This window comes from Culex pipiens, chromosome 1, assembly GCF_016801865.2.
Source record: "Culex pipiens pallens isolate TS chromosome 1, TS_CPP_V2, whole genome shotgun sequence".
Taxonomy (NCBI): Eukaryota; Metazoa; Arthropoda; class Insecta; order Diptera; family Culicidae; genus Culex; species Culex pipiens.
The window spans coordinates 56,852,252-56,873,060 of NC_068937.1; the positions used below are offsets into that span (position 1 = coordinate 56,852,252).

Here is a 20,809-nt window from a genome sequence, read left to right on the forward strand (position 1 = left end):
TCGTGGATAAACCCGAAACGACGTTAGCATAAGAAATGCCATTGTTGTTACCTAACTTTTCCACGGTAGGGGTATTTCTAGAATTGTTCGAGTGAGACAGCACGAACGTTTGATTTAAAGATGCAGGTACAACCTGACTTTGAGAAAATTTCGGTTTGGATTTCGGCTGATGCTTAGCACGAGAATCCAAAACCTTTTTTCTGATGGGGCAATCCCAGAAATTTGATTTGTGATTTCCACCACAATTTGCACATTTAAATTGGGTGACTTCTTTCACGGGACAATTGTCCTTGTCGTGAGAAGAATCCCCGCAAACCATGCATTTTGGAACCATGGCGCAATGATCAGTACCGTGACCGAATGCCTGGCAACGCCGGCACTGGGTCAGATTCTGGCCATTACCGCCATGTTTCTTAAAATGCTCCCACTTTACCCGTACATGGAACAAAAACTGAACTTTGTCCAAAAGTTTCAAATTGTTGATTTCATTTCTGTTGAAATGAATCAGATAAAATTGAGAAGTCAAACCAAAGCGAGAAATATTCCCGATTGATTTTTTCTTCATTGGTATTACTTGGGATGGGGCAAAGCCAAGCAACACCTTAAGTTCGTTTTTGATCTCATCCACCGACAAGTCGTTGGAGAGACCTTTCAAGACCGCCTTGAATGGACGAGCATTCTTGGTCTCATACGTGTAGAAATTGTGTTTGTGGTTTTTCAAATAACCAACAAAAGTTTGGTGATCTTGTAAAGATTCCGTCAACAAGCGACATTCTCCTCTTCGACCAAGCTGGAACGAAACTTTCAAATTGCAAGTTTCCTTGCAATTCTTCAGTTGCGTTCGAAAGCTGGCCAAATCGGAGACGGAAGTCACTACAATTGGCGGTGCCTTTACTCGTTTCTCGACGGCAGAAGGCTCAGTACGAGGAGAAGGTTCCTTGTCATCAGTTTCGGATAAAACACCGAAACTGTTTGTCAATGGAATTGGAGGATTGACCTCACATTCAGAATCAGAATCAGACCTCAGAAGAGGCTGTTTTCTTTTTCTGTTTCCGTTAGCCGGTTTAGCGTTCAAACGCTTCACCGACGTAACGACCAAATCTTCAGAAGATTTGCGTTTACCTTTGTTTTGACGCATTTTGCAAGCAAAGTTCTCTTAAAAAGATGGCTTCGTTTGTAAAATACAACAAAATTTCAGGTGGGGTTAGTCTTGAAAAGACTGTTTAGAATTTTGGAAAATAACTCAGGTAGTCTTTAAAAAGACTGTGAATTTTGTTTTGAAATAACTCTGAGCTTAGGTAGTAAAAAATACCGCAGCTCTAGTGTCCGTTCACCACGAAGGTTCGCAAGACACTGATGTTAGCCATGTCAGCAACCACCGCGGTAGACCAACTTTGCCAAGCTTGCTGATGATGATCTTGTGGGAAATTCTGTCAAATGCTTTGGCGAAATCTATGTAAATAGAGTCTACCTGCTTCCTGCTGTGTCACAAAATAGCACACAAGCGTCGAAATATTGAATCCACAAAGTGTTTTCATTTATAGTTAACATGAAAAGTGTGGTAAACTAATGATTTGAAGAATTGAAAGAAAAATATACATCAAAATAAAATTGTTTCAACATTTGCTCAAAACTTTATGCTAAGAACACCTACAAGGGGAAAAAAATAAAACCATCCACATTAACGACCTCCGGGTCATTTGTGGTCTCTATTGCAAGTTTCTGCTCGAACCTAGGAGTCCGAAGGCTTGAATGGGGAGGGCACCCAAACCTCTTTTTACTCCAAGGAACCTTCCACCCCAGTGTTTGAACTGACGACCTTCGGATTGCGAGTCTAACCGCCGCCAGCGATTCCACCGGAGTAGGTTTGGTTTGGTGTGTTGTTTGTATTTATGACATGGAGACGACTCCTACACCTGGAATGACTTAACGGCCTAACAACCAAGGCCGGGACCGACATTTTACTTCCTCATCCGATGGAAGGTTGCAGCAGATGGTTTTCTGATTTTCAACCAAATTAATCAAATAAAAACGATATCTCATAATCTCAAAAAACACATAATCATAACATCGAGAACTGTTTGTGGTACCGCGCCACAGGCCAACATAAAGGTTGCAGCAGATGGGAATCGAACCCAGAATCATCCGCTTACAAAGCGGACAGCGTAACCATTCGGCCACGCACTGCCTACTAGGGGAACAGCATCCAATTCAATCTTGTCATATCAGCACTTTGACGTTCAATAACAGCGTTTTTATCTGAAATCGAGTGATAAATAGCTCAATAGGAAGTGTTATATTTTACTATTTAAATAGTGAAAATCATCGAATTTGATGGAATTCGGAGCGAGTACTTAACCTGCCAAACATACGAGAATTTCCCCTATATTGCAACGGCCTAAAAATAATTTAAATTTGCGTGAATTTTAGTTATTGGATTTTTGGAAGAGTTTTAAAATTTACTTTTTTTTATTTTAAAACTTTTTTAATGAGACTGGTTAACCCTCTAACGCCCATGGTTACTCCAGAGCACCACTATTTTTGGTGTTCAAAATTAAATTTCTCTGCAACCTTGCATTTTTTCAACCTGGTTCAACCTGCGTTAGTTTATATAGAATGTTAGCTTATGACTATTAAAATTTCATCCAATTTGGTCTATCCAATTACGATTAATGGTGAAAAATATAAAAAATCTTATTTGCTCTGGGATTTGTTTTAAAAAGATTTAGGTATTTTTTTTATTTTTAATGATCGAATCAAATTTAATATTCTTGTGAAAGTAACAAAGATCAGTCGACTTTCTCTAATTCGATTATACAGGGACCGATGTGGGAAGAAAGATTATCAGAAAACTTAATAAATGAAAACATATTTCATATTCGATCCATCAGAACAATAATTACAGTAAGTCTTCATTTTCCATACAATGTTTGGCTTTTTTGACTTGTGAAACGTGGACCGGTTTGGATGCCAGCGGATTTCCGACGACGTAATTCGAACGAAAAATCAAATCTATCGATTCAAAGACCCCCAAAACGGGGTTATATTCACTCCAAAATGTTTATTTATTTGCGGACGTCAGTGTTAGCATTTTTGACATTTTTGCAACAAAAAAAACACATTTTAAAAATGTTCAAATCGGCTCGATTTACTGACTCTGTGCCAAAACAACCATGCGTTTCCACGATCTGAGTTTGCGAACGGTGGTGAACAAATTTCATCCACCAGAAAAGCTTCGCAAAACGAACACTAACCACGAGGTTTATGCTATCCTCCACTAGGTGGTGTCTCGTGGATGGAGCGCCACAATCACGAAAGCATTCCCATTTTCGCTATAAAAGCTGAAAGCTCGTGTGAAGCATGATGCTGCTTAATGTTGAAGGGATGTGGATTATAGCAAATGAAGATAGGGTACGTTATCCATTAGTGGACCCCTTTCCTATAGTGGACCCTCTGAAGGGTTTTTGATGAAAAAAGCAATAAAATCCCAATTTAAAGCGTGTTTTTGTCTGCAAATCTTTTATTTGGCATGTTCAGCATCATTTCAAACAATGTTGACTGATATTGAATTGTCCTTTTCACCAAAATAAGTGTTATGAGTTCGACATCTGAAATCAGGAATGGCCACTAGAATTTTCACTACAAAACTACATTGATATTTTATGATTGAATTAACTATCCAACCATTCCAACCATCAATCAGCAAGTCGAAATAATGTGAGTTTAAGGAACTTTACTAAAATAAAGCGAAGAACTGCTCTTTTTCGAGCAAAAATTAGGGGGGTCCAATATAGGACAACGAAAATCCATTTTTTTCCAAAAGTGGACCCCTGCTAATTAAACCTTCAAAAATGTAGACAACTGTGTATTTAAGCAAAAGTTTCTCTTAAACATTCAATAAATGCTTGTTTTTTATCAACCCAAACGCTTTTTTTTTCAATTGTGAGTATAAATATAGCTGTTTCATGTTAAAAGTAGCAAAAATGCTGAAGCCGTAACTATAGTCAATTAAACTTAACTGAAGCATCATAATTGCAGTTTGAAATGATATTTTATAATAATAAATCAAGAACAAAACATTTTTTTAAATAAACATGCGTGGTTTTATCAGCAACTTTAAACAACTGTATTGTTTAGTTTTGGCCAACCATTCATGTAATTATTAGGTGCATCAAAATTACTTTTCTTTAATTATTTTTATGTTTACAGTGGTTTTTGAAACGTTTTCTCTGATCTTTTTCGGAAATAAATGTGTTTAAATGTCTGTTAGGGTTTTGCTGTTGTTTAAAGTCAAATTTGTTAACAAAACATATTTGTTTATTATGAAAAGTAAGCAAAATCCATCTTTTATTCATTATATCTATCACTAGACCTACACCATGCATCAAAACATCAAATATCGGTTAAATTTGGTATAAAAATAACAGTTTGCCTACAGTGGACCCAGGTCCACAATCGGATTATGGGCCCGGGACCACTATAGGAAAAGGAGGTCCATAACAGGCAAAAAAAACTTTTTTTTTCAAATGGCTTTTTTCTGCTCAAAAGCAAATAAACTGATGAACAAATAGTCAAAATTGTTCAAAAGCCTTCAGTTTTCATTGTTTTGTACAAAGGGTTATGTAAAAATGCTTAAAATATTTAAAAATTTGGGAAAATGTGCTTCGGCTCTACTAGGGGGTCCACTAATGGTTAAAACACCCTACTTTTACACTAAAACCCCGGTTTACGCTCAAACGTTACGCAAATTGCTTTCAAAAGAATGTACAACACTGGTTTCGAAAAATCAACCAAATAAAAAACTTAACGCCTGCGCGTAAACGGGAGTTTTAGTGTATGAGGTATAAAATATTTTTTGGTGTAAATGTATTTATGGAATAATAATATAGACTAATTCAAAACAAATAAAGATTGAATCGGACAAATAGTGAAAATCAGTTAGAGTCAGGAGCGAGTGCTAAACCCCGCCTCTAGACGGGCTTCGATCTAAAAATTCGCCGAAAATTCATTTTTCAACCAATTTTTGATCTCAAAACAGCATTAGAAAGGACAACTCTCAAAATTTTTGGAAAATTTTGGGTTGGAAGTTTGATTTGTTTTATATGACTTTACCAATGTTTATGAAATGTCATATTTTCGGGAGTCAACTTTGGCTTTGGTTTTTAGTAGCATTTTTTATATTTTAGGTAAAAAGAAATATGCAGATTTTTTTTGGTGTCCCAGATATGGTGCCATTCTACAACAGAAAATGTGAAAAACGAGCAAAAATGGAAAAATTGACTGTAAAAACATGAAAAAAGTTGATAGGCAAAATGTAATGATAGGAGGTGGTAGAATAGGCCAAATACTACCAAAAACAAACATAAACTAAACAAGAAAAATGCAAATTAAAATACTTAAAATAAAACAAAAGAAAAGTAAAACAAGAGAAGTAAAGTTTTTCATAGAACAAAAGTTTAAAATGACCACCTGAACACGTGGAAAATAAAAATCATCGAAAATAAAATTTGAGCAGTGGAGGGTTTACCTACCACACATACGAGAATTTCCCCTACTAAAAAGGGGAAACAAAATCTTAAACGGTTCTCTCAGCTAAGTAGACTGAAATCGGGTATATTTTCCCTTCACAACGTTTTGGTAAAACAACAACAGCAGCCAATGTAGCTGGGCAGCAACATAATTATAAATGATAACTATCTTTATAATACAGCTTGACAAATCCGATCGGCATCGCCGAAATTAATGCCTGCTGAAATAAAGCGACCGCCGATCGGAGTGATTAAAACGCACCATCTGTCCGACACCCTTTTTAATTCCCCTTCTCGATGCGCGCCGCCAAAAATGTCTTCAAAAATGTTTATATCACGTGGCATCTCGTAAAATTGAAAGATAGACTATCAATTAATTAAAACGCCCCGCTGCACCTTTTTGGCTGTTGGGGTGTTCGTAAAAACGGTTATTTTATGCATCAATCCACCCTGTCCCCCACCTTCCCCGAACCTTGGGTGGGCCACCTTGTGCCAGTGCAGTTGGGGCAGCGTCAATCTCTCAACCATTCAACAATCAATTTAGCCTGGCAGAACGACACCGCCCTCTCTCTCCAATTTTCACGCATGTTTGGGCGCAAAAATGCATGTAATTTAGCGAAAAGGAAATGCTCGCAGCGGCGTTGACCGACAGCCGGGACAACTCGATGATGGGGTGGAGGGCACAGTGAAAAGGATGGGAAATTTACACAAGTTATGAATAACAGACACGACTTTTCCATTTTATTGCTTAAATGAATAAGTATTTTAAAAAGTCGTTTTGCGAGAATAGATGGAGCGAACAAAGCTTCTTTCTAATATTTTATTGATTTTATATTGCATAATTTTACACTTCATTGAATTCAAATCTAGAAAGATGGTCGATCTATCATATCTTTCCAAAATGGGTTATTGGAGGGTTAGTGAAATTTCCCGATTTCGCGGACAGCGTGAAATCCGCGAAATTTGGCTTTTTCCGCGAAATCCAGTGAAATTTTATGTTTTGGGAAGCTGTAGGGAATTTCTCAAAATGATTAACCAAACTCAAATAGGAATAAAAATAATCTTATGAACTACTGTAGAATTAAGGGAGTGAATACCCTGGTTTAATTACTAATATAGGATTAGTGATTTTTGACGATTTCGTGGACGGCGTGAAATTTGTGAAATTTATCAATTTCTCATTTTTTTTTGAAGTGCACTTTTTTATTACGCTACTTAGGATGTGTTCCCAGTGAAATCCCAAAAGCCCGGGACTCTTGCTAAGCAGTTTTTTTTGTCCCTCCAAGCACATTTTGCGGTTGGGCCCAGCGCACTCCGCAGATGCAAATATACAGAGCACAGCCGGTCCTCGAAACATGTGAAAAGTACGAGGATAGGTGGTGCCAAGCCATGTGGGTTTCAAACCACGACCTTCCGTTTATCAAACGAAACCTGTAACCATGCAATTACCGAAGATCGGAGGTCACGATGTGAATTTGCGCCGGTTGCCGGAGATCATCGAGGAGATAATGCTGCATTGCTGCATTGAAGTCGATTTACATCTAGTTTTTGAACAAGTACGAAATAGTTAATGTTCAAGGCGAGGAAAAGGATCCGACGGGAGAGGAGGACGACGAGAAGCATAATTGGAGGTGGTCAGCGCGGATGTTGCACTCGGTTTCAACGGAATACCGAAGAAGTCACTGGTCAGTATTGAGAAAGTGTTCAGTGTCTAGCCAACTTTACTTATTTTAAAACTCTTTCAGCAACTACCCGCTCGCAAACGATCACCTCGCGATGGCGCAGCTTCGGCCGAGTGAACTTAGACGGCGAGCCTGCAAAATGTGTGCCATTCTCGAAGGAGGACGAAGTGATCGAAATCGAATCCTCATCAGCCTCAAGATCGTGAACCTCCCAGGCACATTACTTCCCAGCCGGGAAAAGTCGACTACCCTTCCCGAATCCGCCAACGGCCGTCTCCTCCAAGCCTGTCCTGATGAAGGCGGATAACATGACCACCCTGTTCTCTACATCGCTGACACGCTCTAAAATGAAGGCTACGATGCTACTGCGCAACGAAACAGCCATCCGGATCCGGCTCTGCCTGAGGTATTTGGACGTGACCGGAAGGATCGATACAGCTTGGACTCGGAAGTTGGCCAACTCGAAGCAGAAACGTTAAATACAAAAAAAAATGTTTAAAAATAAAAATAGTGAATTAAAATCCAGCACATTTTTCTCAAAATGATGCTGTAATATTAAATTTTGTTTATTTTTGCTATAAAAGTTTTATTTTTTTTTTTATTAAAAGTAAAAAACTCTTACTGATACAACGATTTTGTTCCATAAATGCATGGTAGTATCAAAAACTTTCCAACTTTTAAATTAAAAATTTTCAACTTTCTACGAATATTCACCAACGCGAACTTTTAATCCAACGAACGATCTTTTTAAATTTAGAGTATTTTTTCTTTGTGTGTATGAAAATTCAAAAATCTGTATCTTTTGATGGAATTTTTTGATCGATTTGAAGTCTTCGGCAAAGTTGTAGGTATGGATACGGACTACACTGGAAAAAAAATAATACACGGTAAAAAAATTGGTGATTTTTTCATTTAACTTTTTATCACGAAAACTTGATTTGCCAAAAAAAGACTATTTTTAATTTTTTTTATTATTTTATATGTTTTAGAAATTTCCAGGTTGTGCAAAAAATCATTGACCGAGTTATGATTTTTTTAATTAATACTGATTTTTTCAAAAAATCGAAATTTTGGTCGCAAAAATTTTTCAACTTCATTTTTCGATGTAAAATCAAATTTGCAACCAAAAAGTACTTTAGTGAAATTTTGATAAAGTGCACCGTTTTCAAGTTAAGACATATTTAAGTGACTTTTTTGAAAATAGTCGCAGTTTTTCATTTTTGCCTTCCTCATTTTACTGAGGAAAGGCTATAAAATCACTCGAAAAATGAACTTCTCAATTAGACCTCCTAGAACCACCTTCATGTATACCTATCGACTCAGAATCAAATTCTGAGCAAATGTCTGTGTGTGTGGTGGGATGTTGATCAAAAATTTGTCACTCGATTATCTCAAAATTGGCTGAACCGATTTTATCCGTTTTGGCGTCATTCGATCCGTCTTGGGGTCCCATAAGTCGCTATTAAAAATCATGCAGTTTAGTAAAGTACTTCAAAAGTTATGCTAAAAAAACGATTTTAACAAAATCCGGAAGATTGTAAAAAGGGTGGTTTTTGTAAGAAAACCCGTCATGCTATACATTTTCAGAAAGGTATTTAAAAAAACCTTCCCAACGCGTCCAAGACAATCAAGATCTGACAAATCTATCAAAAGTTATAAGCACTTAAGTGTTATTTATACGCTTTTTGGAGACCGGATCTCAGAAATGTTGATGAAAACGTTGTCCGGATCTCTAATGCGACCTATCGTTGGATAGGTATTCAAAAGAGCTATCCAACGCATCCAAAACATTGAAAATCTGACAACCCTATCAAAAGTTATAAGCACTTAAGTGTTATTTACGCACTTTTTGCATTTTGGATAGCACCATTTAAATGTGAGGAAGGCGCCAACCACCTAAGGGTGGATTAAGTAACGTTTTTTAAATTAGTTAGGGCGTAATATTTAATGTTTGGCCTATTTGAAATGTTAGTCTTGATTTCAAAATTTTGAAAATATTGTTTTCGAAAAGATCGGAAAATTTCATAAATGTTTCATATTTAAACATTGAAAATCGGACCATTAGTTGCTGAGATATCGACATTGAAAAATGGTGGGCTGTTTGGGTGAGACTTAGAAAACATCAATTTTCTTGTTTTTAAACCTTTGCAGTGCAATATCTCAGCAACTAAAGGTCATATCAACAAAGTCCGAAGAAGCAAAATATAGAGAATTTTCTCAGCTTTTCAAAAATATTTTTTTTTCAAAAGTGGGCAAACATGTGCACTAATTTTAAAAAATGAAAAACTGCGACTATTATGAAAAAGTTACATAAAAATGGCTATAAGTTGAAAACGGTGCAACTTATCAAAATTTCACTGAAGTACTTTTTGATTGCAAATTTGATTTTACATCGAAAAATGAAGTTGAAAAATTTTTGCGACCAAAATTTCGATTTTTTGAAAAAATCAGAATTGATTAAAAAATTCATTACTCGATCAATTATTTTTTGCACAACCTGGAAATTTCTGAAAAGTTGGCATTTTATTTCCTCTAAAACATATAAAAAAAAATAAAATAGTGTTTTTTGCAAATCAAGTTTTAGTGATAAAAAGTTAAATAAAAAAATCACCAATTTTTTTTGCCGTGTATTATTTTTTTCTAGTGTAGTCCGTATCCATACCTACAACTTTGCCGTAGACACCAAAAAATTTCTTGAAAAGATACAGACTTTTGAATTTTCATACATCATTTTTGTATGGACAGCTGCCAAATTTGTATGGAAAATTATATGGACAAACTAATGATGAAAAATGGCTTCTTTGGGCATACCGAAGGCACCAAAAAAGTTTCAGTCGGATTAAAAAATACAAAAATTTAAATTGAAGAAAAAATACCGATTTCGTAGAGAATTGCTCTGTTATACAAATTTTACTGCTATTTTATTTGAAAGGTATAGTTTCAAAAGAATTTAAAATAATCAAGCTTTGTTTTATTCAAAATAAAATGAAAAGTTTGTTTTGTCTTTGAAATCACCTTCTAAAACACTTCAAATTTTTCAACACTAAAAACACTTCAGTTTTTTTCTGAGTCCTGTTTAATTTTGACGAAATTTGATTATTTGGGTGAATGATTTCCGTGAAACTAACTACATTTTTCGTTTTCTGTTCTCATTTTGAATAAAAATTTTGATTTCGCTACAAATTAGATTATCTTTGATAATTCATTTAGTTTTTGAAAAGTGTGATGATAACAATACTCTCTACTTTTGGCGAACAGTAAATTGGTTCCACTTTGACAGTTCAAAATTGAGGCCCTTTTGCGAACCACTATTCCGCACCCAGCTTTTAAGCGTTATTAGTCGAATATTAAAAAAGCAGTTCAGTAAATTTCAAAAATATATATATATATATATATATACAGCAATTCCCCACGAAAACAGCATGATTCGAAAAAAAAGTTCTCCGATCGAGCTCAATTTTTAGATTCAATAATTAGACCCGTATTTTTTGTTTGGCCATTAGGGTGACCTACGCCGCGTTAGGGTAGTTCGAAAAATGGCAATTTCCGTCGATTTTCGCAAAAACCACTTTTTTTCAAAAAGTCATATCTCCGCGCACTTTCATCCGATTTTAGCTGTCTTAGACGCAAAAGAAAGGTGATTAGTTGGGCTATTTGGGAAAAATAGTAAGAAGTTTCAAAAATCCAGCTTAACATTTGAAAAGGTCGTATGAAAACTTAAAATGCTGTTTTGAAGGTCTCGGGACCAAAGAGCCTTTGTTTGAAAATATTTTTATCGGATTCCTCGGAAAATTTCACATAACATATCAAAAAATGGTGAAGTGAAGATTTTTTTATTTTATTGAAGAATAATGAATATAATGATAATGAAGCATAAAAAGTAGTTTCTGTTCGTTAAACACAAGATTTTCAGAGTTATTTAAACATTTTTCACGTTCCGCGAAATTTGCGTGAAATTTAGTGTTTTGAAATAGAGGTCCCCGTGAAATTTGAAATTTTCGAGCGTGAAAAATCACTAAGCCTAATTATTAATGTTGTTTAAGGCAAAAAGACAAAAAAGTTTTTTTTGTCTTTCCAGTAATATGGGATTGTTGTAATTGATGGAATAAGATTTAAGGAAATTAAAGAATACATTTAAAAGTCGATTTACGAAAACGTTGATAACTACTTTCTACTAATATTTCAAAAGTAATTTTTATCGATTCTACTTTTGCAACATTTTTACTGTCTCAAGTCTAAAAATCTTTCTTCTCAGCAGCGAATAAAAAGGACCCAAGTAACTCAAACTCTGCTTGCTGCGATCATCCGGCAAGTGGGGGGGTTAAAAACAAAGCAAAGATTAAATTTTAATCACAGCCCACTACGCGGTGGTTATCGAGTGACGTGACGTGGCATTTTGGCGAGAGGGGCTTGCTTATTTTCTGGCTAAAAAGCTGCTGAGATGTTGTCTGGGTTGCTGGTCTTGAACCGGGCAATAACGGAGCTCATCTGTCAGAAGGTGACGTCCAGAGTGACAGGCTGCACGGCACTGGACAGGAGTGCAGCGGACCTTTGGGCCCTTCGATGTGCCCAATTTAGATCATAAATTTCCGGTCCTGTCACACGGGTGACGGAGTGACCTCCCCTTTCTCCTCTCTCCTCGCCCTTTTGGAAATGACTGACATTTATCTAAAATGGTTCTCAATATTCAGAAGGGACTGGGCAGGATAATGATTAAACGTTTTTAAGTCCTTCTTTGCTTTATGGAGCAGGGTGATTTGCTTGTTTGACGAAAGGATTTTCCTCTTTTCCAGTCTGTCAGTGTGGTTGAGTTTAAACACTGGAGCTGGTATTAAAATAATAGCTTGATTTAACGCCGTGACACGTACTATTTCATCATTTTAGCTTGTTTTTTTCTGTTTGTCTGGAATGTTTGCTATGTAATCATAGCCAAAATAGACAGTGGGGGAAAAACTGGGTTTGGGGCGAAATTGATTTCATACACTGAAATAAAATAAGTACCAAATTCTTAAATTCTAGGAATTTTGGCTCCTTTCCGTATTTAGTAATTGGGTTTTTTGGATTAGTTAATAAGAAAAGGTGGCGAAACTCCTAGAATTTTGGAATTTGGTGCTTTTTGATTTCAGTGTACGGACTTTGGAAATATCTTGAAGGAGAAATAACACCACCAACAAAATTTCTGCGCAGACTTAACTCGAGGGGAAGCATGAACTTTGGGGAAGAATCACGTGAATTTTGATTTTTTTCAAAAATAGTTTTTTCTGGACCGAATGGTTTTTCTCCAAAATTTGTATGGAGAATTAGGACGGTTCGGTTCTCCTACAAATTGCATGCATTTTTTGGGTTGTATGCAAGAGCGACGAACCACCCTAATTCTCCATACAAGACAAACTATTTTTGAAAAATTCAAAATGCACGTGATTTTGGGGACCCCAAACGAGTTGAGGTAGGTCAGTATGTGTGGTAAGTTAAGGGTTCGATAATATTTTCCAATTTTTTTTAGAACTTAAGAAAACTTCCATCGTATCATAATTTTGACATGCTACCTACCAATCATCGTCCAGATTATTTAAATATACTACAGCTAACACCTTTCACTTAAAATAAATCCAAATCAGGCAATGCATCAATTAACAACGTCGACCTGCTATCGGGCCATCAGTTTCATTGGCACGCTTGACCAAATTAAGAGGAGGCCTTTTTTTGTTCATATGCCATAAAAACATCACAAACTTGATCGGCTGTAAAAAAAAACGACGACCACCTTGTTTTCAGTCCCGTGGTCATAATTTTACGAGCCAAATTATTATTATCTTCTTCCCGAGAAGAAAAAGGGCGAGAGACAGAGAGCTGTGCACAATCCAATGATGCTAATGATATGCGTTTTAAATTAATTTTGCATGCTTATCGTTGAGGGCCTGTATTTTACTCATTGTTTGATTTTTACCTTAAAACGCACGTATTGTGGCCTGGGCGGGAAGGGGCGCCTATAAAGGGGGCTTTGATTATTTAATTTTGAAATTATAACTTTGGACGCCGCTGGTAATGATAACCCCAGTGTGAGAGTCTCGTGTTCTGTGTGGACAGATGCATTGTGAGCCCAAATCGGCTGGACAAACAAAAATCTCATCAGTAAACAGCAGGACTTCGAACAAGCGACCATAAATTAAGCTTTCTTCCAGCATGAATTTGTGGCAGGGAATAAAGAATAAAAAAAACTTTTGAGCGAGAAAAAAGAAGTAAATGTGCAACAGATCCGATCGAAGAAACGAATAAAATATAGTAATTTTCAAATTAAAGAAAAAACAACCAACTGTCGAAGAAGCCAATAAAAATATGAGTGGTTTACCACCGCAAGATTTGCCCAAAAAGAGAGATATAATAAAAAGATGCTTAATGACATGCCCCTCTCTCAGAGTCCCTTAAATTGTCCCCCCACCACGAATCCAAAAGCCGAAGGTGAAGGGAGAGGGTACTTAATGAAGCATAAAAATCGGAGAACATCATAAATTTGCTTAAACGAAGTGCGTTGATAAATTTGGGACCTTTCCTTTGTTGTGCACTGACCACATCCACCACCACCAACACTACTCTTCCCCTTAATTGATTGTGAGGTCATCCACACTGGTTCGTGGTCAGGGCAGTGTCGTTGGGGTTTTATAAAATGAAGGTATGAATTTATTTGTCTCAAAAAGCTGGCTGAACTGTTCTCTGAAAGAAAGGTGAAATAAAGTTTTTTTTATGTTCCGTTCAAAATTTGTATTTTTGTATTCTTTTGTAATAAAATTTATTCATGCAACTGAGTGTAAGTTGCCTGGCAAAGTTGATTCTGTTTGATTTTTGGTCAATTTTTCCTGGTAAATCTTTTTCGAACATGATATTCACCCAGTTGGCCGCCAATGGTCGTATCGAGGCTTAAATTTCACGGTAGCCAAATGATTCTTCCTGCCAGATGCCTGAACTTCAAGCCCCAAATACCTCGTGTAAGTTAAAGATATTTATAAATTTGTTTTTCGAATCCCAGTCTCCATCACGTTCACAGCAAAAAAAAGTCGCCGTTAAGCCGGAATGTCTTTCGATTTAATAAATGTTTATTGACTGACAGTGACGACGACGACGATTTGCAACCGGCTGGAATAAATTTTGTGGACCAAAAAATGAGGAATTTTCGCATTTCTCGCGCGTTAACTTTATGGGAGCTTGATTGCATCTTGCAGCCGCTTATAACTCACCTGAAAAAGGAGAACCTCAGTTTGGATTATACTTCACGGTGCGATACAAGTGAGGTCTTAATGATAAAGTAGCCGATATTTTAAGGCTTAGTTTTGCGGACCAACGGGGCATGTCGTCTCTCAAAACCGCCCGAATGATGATCCGCGGGAATTCCCACGCGTGGAATTTGGCAGTGACGATTGAAACGCGATACTTCGTATGGAGTTGAAGTTACGATGAAGTTGCAGTCTGTTTATGGTGAGAAATATTTTCATCGCAGACCAAAAAGGGTTTAAAGACGTGGTAATGTTTGGTTCTTAGTAGCGCATAAACTGCTCATTTTTTATGAACTCTTTCACTTACGGGGAGAGGGGGTAATATGCACCCCCTTAGTGTTTTCTCAACCATAGTGTTTTCTCAACCATTAGTGAATTACTGTGGAAAAATTTTGTTCGATGTTCTAAACCAGCGGTTCTCAACCTTTTCTTGGCTAGGTACCCCTTTTCGTTTTGCTTAAGCTGCTGGTACCCCTTAGTTTTTTAACATGAATTTTTTCGCATATAGAGTTTTTTAAAATTCCAAATATCGTTTTTTTTTTTGTATGAGAAACATAAATTTTGGAGAAAAAAAATCTGTTTAAATGTTCTGTAACTGTAACTCGGGAGATATTGATAGAATTTAAACTAAATCTGGAATTTTCTGGGACCAAAATTTTTTTTTGCTTCTTGGGTGTTTTTGAAACCGCATTGACTCAGGGTTATTCAAAAACACTTAAAATGAAAAAAAATAATTATTAAATATTAAAAAAAAATCGAAAAATATTGTTAATAGTTTAAAGTTTGTGTCTAGAATTGTTTTAAAACAAGTACTGGGTAGGCCAAACAATGCCCATGTAGGGGAAAGTGGGGCAAGCTAAGGAAATGCTCGTTAAAATCCATTAAAAACGTAAAAAAATTCTGTCGAAATTTTTTATAGTCATCTTATCCCAGGTCTTGACTAAGACTTTGATAGAACAAGTTTCTAAAAAATCCAGTTTTTCACGATGAAAAATAGATTATAAAATTATTGATTTTCAGTACGTTTTACTCAACTAGTGGGGCAAGACGAACAACCCGTTGGGACAAGTGGAACAATCCATATAATAGCATGTTATTTTGCTTACAATTCAGATTAGATTGTATTTGAAACGTTTCTTTAATTTTTAGCTGTAATAATAATATTTTACTAATAATTTGATCGTTTTTCGAAAAAATAATAATTTTTGTAGATAAATAGATTTTTTTTTTATAATATTGCTATATTTTGCATGAACATTTTTTATCAGTTTTTAAGTACTTTTATGCATCAATATCCCAATAAAATATGTTTTTGCAGAAATTCGTTATTTGTTCCATTCTTAAAATCCATGTGGTACACTTGGCCCACTTAAACAAGGTTTTTTAAAAGCTTTCAATAAAAAGCAACGAAATGATAAAACATATTTTATAATAGGTGCAAATCATTGGTTTGGACACTACTGATCCAGGAAAAAATGCATTTTGATAAAATGAGCCTTAAAACGAACCCTAAGCCTTATTTTGTACTTTCCAAATATTATAATAAAACAAAGGTTTTGAAAAAAAAACATTCATTCCCCGTGGCGTCTACGTTGTTTTGGCGGTTATGTGGTAGTAGAATCAACTAATTGCATTGCTAGCAACAATTCCTCATACCGGAAACATCAAAATTGTAAAAAATACGGCCATACGAGCGATTGTACCTCTTGCCCCACCTTCCCCTACTTTTCTTCGATTCATTTTTTCTTTCCTGCTGAATTGAAAATATTGTAAATTTAACTAAAAAACTTTTTGATAAAGTTAAGTTTTCGAGTTGTAACTATTTTTAGTTAAAAACATCAAATATTTTGCATCTCTAAAAAAATTCTTTACAGTCATCTGGGGTGAATCGGGACTACAGTATGAATAGGGACAGAAGTTTTTAGAGCACTTTAAAGCTTGAAATTTGGAAAACGATGCACTTTTTCAGATGTTCTGTGTCTGTTCTATCCGAAACTATTAAAAATATCCAAATATTGTACAGTAACAAGGCTAAAACAGCTGTTGTTGTTGGGGCCTCGGGGCGCGGTGGTTAGCGGCTTCGGCTGCCGATCCCTAAGATTTGCTTCTTTGAACATTGAACATTTTTACCTTTTAAACAACACCACGATAATATTTCAAAAGAGTGTTTTGTTTGATAATTTTGAAGAATAGTCTTGATCATGAAATTGAAATAGAAAAATTTTGAAAAAAAAATCACTTAATCACACATTTTTTTGTAACATTGAAAATGGGATCCATATTTTCCAAGATAATGTCAATAAAAAAATTAGGTACCTTATTGGGTAACATTACAATAACAACATTTTTTCCTAAGTTTAATTTTTGTCAAAACTAAAAGACAGGTCGAAAAAATAATGTTAAATAATGAAACTTTAGAATCTTTTACCAACCTATTGAATTTTTCTAAGAGATGGTAGTTTCTTTCTTTCTTTTCCAGATATGAGACAAACATTTAAAGAAAAAAAGGACAATAATCTAAAAAAACGGTACACTTTATTTAAATTAATGAAATTTCTTATCAAATGCAAGCAATTTTTCTCATTTAAATATTTGCTATGTGTATTGTCGATTTTTTTAAAATCATAGCTTGGCCAACAATTCGAAAAAAATGTTTCAGGGAAAACCATATCATAAACTTTGCCAAAGATTTGTGATCAGAACATGCCATCTCAATGTACAGATTTTCGAAAATATTTATAGCACTTGTGTATGGACAGCCCCCATTTTGAATGAATCAATCGATAGAGCCTTATGACATTTCGCGTACGCACACTAGCGCACCATTCGGTTTTGCTGGCTGACAAAATTTAACCTCACTTTATTTTCGTGTTCGTACACGCAATACATACGCACGTAGAATGCTCTATAATTCAAAATAGTTGTTTTTCAAATTTAATGATAATCGATTAGCGCCGGGTCCGGTGGCGCAGTGGTTAGCGTGGTAGCCTCTCACCCCAGTATGGCCTGGGTTCAATCCCAGTCGGACCCGGTGGCATTTTTGGAGACGAAATTAAAGTGGATTACTTTGCTTTTTTTCGATTAGCAAAAGCGAAGTAAATTAAATAATCTACAAAAAAAAAATGTTGCGTTATTTTTTTGTTTCTCTCAAATATTTTGTCCGGGATATCATTCAAATGCCCGCCATTACGGGGTTTGTCTTCCGGTACCCCTTGAGACTGCTCGTGGTACCCCCAGGGGTACATACCCCAGGTTGAGAACCGCTGTTCTAAACCAACTATTATTCATTTCAAACAACCATGCGGGTCAATATGTACCGCAACATTGGGGCGAAATGCACTACAACAACGGGGCAAAATGCACCAAAATATGGGGCAAAATGCACCGGGTAAAAGCAGTTTTCACTAGTCACCACTAGATGACACCGCTGTTTTTACAAAGGAACTTCACAGCGGTGCGTTTTGCCCAGACTACGCTTTTAGTAGAAAATTTAATTCGCGATCAAAAGCTCAAAAATTCCGACAGGTGGCGCAAAGCATCGAAGAATGACGATTCAAATTTTCGCTGTTCGGTTACATAGGAATGCAAACTTAAAATTGAATTTACAGCTCATAGAACAACTTTTGAGAAAAAATTCAAGTAGTACGATTGTTAACTCTTTGCCCTCTATAAATTAACGCAATAAAAAAAAAATTTGAAAAAAAAATAATTTTGAAAAAATAATGTTGTTTAAAATGATAGAGCATCAAAAGTTAACAAAGTATCAGCTCGAATTTTTGCTCAAAAGTTGTTCTCAACGCTGGAATTTAACAAAACAGAATTCGCATACATAACCTCAAAGGGCGGAAATTTCAATCGACATTCTTCGCTCTGTTCTGCTACTCAACACTAGGTGTCACTGTCGTTTGGCTCTTGAACGGCAATTGGCATTCATAAGCTAAACGACATGCGACACCTAGTGTTGAGTAGCAGAACAGAGCGAAGAATGTCGATTGAAATTTCCGCCCTTTGAGGTTATGTATGCGAATTCTGTTTTGTTAAATTCCAGCGTTCAAAACAACTTTTGGAGCAAAAATTCGAACTGATACTTTGTTAACTTTTGATGCTCTATCATTTTAAACAATATTATTTTTTCAAAATTATTTTTTTTTCATTTTTTTTATTGCGTTAATTTATAGAGGGCAAAAAGTTTACACTCGTACTACTTGAATTTTTTCTCAAAAGTTGTTCTAAGAGCTGTAAATTCAATTTTAAGTTTGCATTCCTATGTAACCGAACAGCGAAAATTTTAATCGTCATTCTTCGATGCTTTGCGCCATCTGTCGGAATTTTTGAGCTTTTAATCGCGAATTAAAAATGCATTTTTTGAACTCATCTATCTACAGAATAATGAGGATTATGACAAATACTATCTACCTCAAAACTTACAATATCAATAAATGCTTTTTATATTGTCCAAAAATCATAATGCAAGTTCAATAAAAATTAGATGAAAACACAACTTTTCAATGTTTTGCAAATAACTTAAGCTGATTTCAATTTCTATGATTTTTTTCCCGGACAATTCTTCTAAATACCGATGAAAAGAGGGGGTGCATTTTGCCCCAGGGATGCATATTACCCCCTGTCCCCCTAATTTGAAACAATTGGTTACTGTGTTCAAGCATACCTTTTCCAAATGACCAAAATTCTTCTGATTTATTATGGCTTACCTGAAAAGAGAAGAGAAAAGCAGAAAAATGATTTAAAAATTGTTTTGTTTTTTGAAGTTTACTTTTTCAATTAAACTGTGTTGTACTAAATATTTCCCTTTTCATTAAATTAAATACCCAAAACCAACCTAAAATGAGCTGTCCCACATTTTCCCAATCCGGGTCAAATAAGTCCCCTCAATCTCGGGGGCACTTTAAATCGGAGCCCCCCCCTCAGCTTAATGATTTAATTAAAGTAATGCATTTCCATGTCGCCGGGCTGTTGACGATGTGTTTTGGGTTGCAATTTCTCCTTGCGCTGGGACGATTCCCCTCCGACATGATATGATAATTATATGAATGCGTGCGAAAATTCAATTAGAGATGTGTCGGTCCCCAGCATGACGGGGGGGCTTTCGTGCTGCAGCTCAGCCAGACCGCTGAACCGCCGCCGGTCGATAAGGATCTTCATCGAGTCTGGTTCGGGTTAGTCTGCAGCATCCGAGAAGTACCCCGAGAAGAGATTAAGTGCTTTGTCGTGCAATTTATCTGATTTATCTTATCACGTTGCGTTGGGAGTGAGGGGATTCGCTCAACGGTCACTCTGCAATTACACTCGGTTGCCTGAAAAACATAACACTTAAAAAAAAGCTCTTTCAGCAAAAAATCAGCCAACCACAACCAAATGCAATTTGTTTGATTTGGAAGCAAAATCTGATGTTCAATGCAACTGAGTGTACTCTACCAGCAGTAGTTATAGCCGAAGATTTGATCGGCCACCAGATTAAGACCAATTTCGTTTTGTACACGCTCCATTTTTGGATGCTGCCGCCGAAAGTATCCTCCAAAAATTATTAAGTACTTTCTCGTAAGATAATGTGGGAACAGATTCGTGCGAGTGGAATTATTGAGTGCAACTTTGGGTATGATGCTTCAGGTTTTGATCTGCATGTATGTGATTATTGTGAGGAAAAAAAGTTATGGGATCCTGAGTTGAATCTTCGCAGTGCAACATGCTGATAAGTAGTCCAGACCGTTACGTTTTGCATACGAGTGAGAGAACCCTTTTTTTTAAATTTATAATTCTCTGAGAATTTTAATATAAATTATTTGAAGCATTTGAGACTTGACTGAAACACTTCTTCAATTACCAAAATAGTAGTTAATGAAAAAGTTTTCCAGTGAAACGTTTGACTTTCTGCTTGAAGGTTATTTGTTGTCAAAATAAGTTTCAAGCTTCAAAACAGTATCGAAAATACTTACTTTTCCTTTTATTTCCGAACGACGAAACGGTCTACTTTTCTCTACCGAAAATTAAAGCATCGAAAAGTATCACCTTTCGATATAAGGGCTGAAAATTCACGAAATGGGTGCTGAAAAGTTGACTTTACCCTTTTCATGGAATTGCAAAATAGTAGTTTATACAACAAATTGCAAAAAGAAGATTTTTTCAGCACGAGTCGTACATTTGTCCAACGAGGTTCACCGAGTTAGATACATACGACGAGTAATGAAAAAATCAACTTTTGCAACGAGGTCTATACAACGCTTTTTGCAATTCCGAAAAACACCTTTTGAACAGAATTATAGGACAAATGTCCAAGCATTGAGTCAATGAATCGTGTAATTCAAAAAATGTT

The 20,809-nt window shown here is 35.9% G+C and overlaps 1 protein-coding gene and 1 long non-coding RNA gene across 3 annotated transcripts in view; both read right to left on the reverse strand.

The window, feature by feature from the left end:
- Window positions 1–20,809, reverse strand: part of LOC120426464 (monocarboxylate transporter 12-like) — a 362,289-nt gene that overhangs the window by 165,645 nt on the left and 175,835 nt on the right. The gene's annotated exons all lie outside the window — the stretch shown is intronic.
- LOC120429060 (uncharacterized) overlaps window positions 14,046–20,809 on the reverse strand; it is a 31,936-nt gene continuing 25,172 nt past the window's right edge. The window contains exons 2-3 of the long non-coding RNA XR_005607205.2: window positions 19,148–19,190; window positions 14,046–14,442 (exon numbers count right to left, since the gene is read on the reverse strand). This is a non-coding gene — a long non-coding RNA (uncharacterized LOC120429060). The remainder of the gene's footprint in view (window positions 14,443–19,147; window positions 19,191–20,809) is intronic.